Below are 2,379 nucleotides of genomic sequence, written 5' to 3'. Positions count from 1 at the left end.
TAAATTTTCAAAGATAAAATAAAAAAATTGGTTATAATTGAGAAATTCTAAAATATTATGTGAGTCCGTCAATTATCGATAAGTGCTAATTAAGGACGCAAACTGAAAATCACATAAATTTATGCCAAAGATATACAACTCGATTAATATCAAGTATAGTATAGATAATACATCACTCTAAAATACATTAGCATGACGATGACTGAGGAGGTATACATCTTAACTGCCAAATTACTAAAATTTCACATCTTTTAATTTTATTAAACTTAACGCCATCGACTAGCGAGTGCTTGGAGGCTGATACTATGTGAAATATAATAAAACATCTTGTGAGCATTACTCGTATTATGCCAACAGGGGAAAGCGGAGAAACGGAAAAATATTAATGTTTCCACATGGCCACTTAAAGTTATAAAAAATTCACAAAAACTTGAATTTTTATGTTTTAAACAATTTTTTACCGTATTATAACGTAGTCATGCATATTCGAGTAATCACATTTAATCGGCATTGTACAATAGCGTTATTTTATTATATCTTAAAACTATCGAAATAATTTAGTAATGGAAGATATGAAAAGATACTGTGCTTAGTGTAAGCCCGTTTTAGGACAGATTTTCTAGAATTTTTGTTGACAAAGTGTTGCATTATCGGGATGAAATTAATTTAGATCATAAAAGAAATATAAATACCTAAAAATATGCTGTCTAAATTTAAACGGCTAACGCGCACATACTCAAATTATTACGCTACAGAGCTCATAACATAAATTGATTGATACTTTCTTGTTACCATTGCGAACATTTTGTAGTTGAAAACCACTGTTCTAGTTGGTTTTTGTTCTAAGAATAAATGCAGCTTTATAAGAATAAAGGTCACATCGAAGGTAGCTGGGTCATCTCTGTAATTTACATTGAATCATTCACAACATGCTTCTCTAGTTGATTGACCAATTATTGTTTAGGTATTCAGTGGTATATAAGTCTAAAAAATTCTATATTTTAAGATTATCAAATTATATTCTCAATATTTTTGGTAGAACATAAGTCTATACTACATTTTTTATTATTCTTTGGGGGGGGGGGGGTAATAAGGAGTAAACTCTGAACCATTTCCAAAATAAACTTTGTATTATTCATTTATAAAACAGTATAAAAACATTAATTAGAGATAACTGTTGGTATTAGGAATAACGTAGAGGGTGTAAAGGTATCATTTGAAAGGCAGCGCATAATAAATTACCAGAAGTATACTCCTCAGTATAATTTACTTAAACTTTATTTGTTATCGTTGTTCTAATTAAAAATCGTAGCATTAAGCAAATATTAATAATATAACAAAATAAATTTCATATTACTCTCTGATCTGTTTGTATAGATATATAGGCTGAAGTTGGGTTTTTACAAAGTTCAAAAAAGAAAAAATATTTTAAATGGCCATTCATTACATATCCATTACCCTTAGGTGGAAGAGTACACGAAAACATTCATAAGAGAGTTAATAAATTCCACAAATGGGAATCGAGAGTTTCCTGAAGAAATATTGAATGGATGGGCAAGTACTTATTATATAAGCTAGACGTCCTTAGAGAACTATCTTAATATATATTGTAGAAGACATCCTTCGTTGGTATGCCAGCAACGTAATAAAATAAACAAAATAAACCTAAGCATTAGAAAGCCTATTTGAAACTTTCCGGCAAGGCTAAGACTACTTCCAAATTGGCATCGACATTCGAAATAGAAAAGGATGAGACAGTGTTAGGTAAGCACAGGGGTGCATCTGTAATAGTGCAGTTGGGGATGGAATGTCCCCTTGCACCTGCAGAGTGCATACAGATCGTGTCATTACGAAGTCTCTGCAGACCTGGAAGGGACACATCCGGGCACTATAGCTCTGCAATTAGTTGCATCGTATGCACCACATCGCCTTGGTACAGTTAGTGTTTTCGCTGCAGTCTAGGCTTTCCGATCGTGTACACCTGTTTGAAGCTAACGACTTTGTTTATAGCTTAGTCACATCACAGGGCGTTTTTATAACTTCCTTTACTACTTCGGTCATTCTATTAGTTCTAACTGCCAATTTAAATAATATTTCCTTTTTTCCAAATAAATTTACAAGTTAATAATAAGGTGTCATATTTGTGCTATTAATGTTCAATAAATTGAAAATTAAAAATATTCCAAAGAAAAAAACACAAAAGATTTCTTACATACGGGGGATTATCTACAGGTTACCACCCTATTCTAACCATGGTGAGATGGTCAAGTTTTCATTCCCTGGAGCCATCATGAAATATTAGTCTCCTGCCCGAGTTAGAGATGCTGTGATTTTTGAGGAAGTACTGTTATTAGACCAACAGTTTTGCAAGGAGGTGGT

This window comes from Halyomorpha halys, unplaced genomic scaffold (assembly GCF_000696795.3).
Source record: "Halyomorpha halys isolate HHAL.00 unplaced genomic scaffold, Hhal_1.1 Scaffold121.1, whole genome shotgun sequence".
In the NCBI taxonomy this organism is placed as follows: Eukaryota; Metazoa; Arthropoda; class Insecta; order Hemiptera; family Pentatomidae; genus Halyomorpha; species Halyomorpha halys.
The sequence above is the reverse complement of the archived record's forward strand: the minus strand, read 5'-3'. Positions refer to the sequence as shown.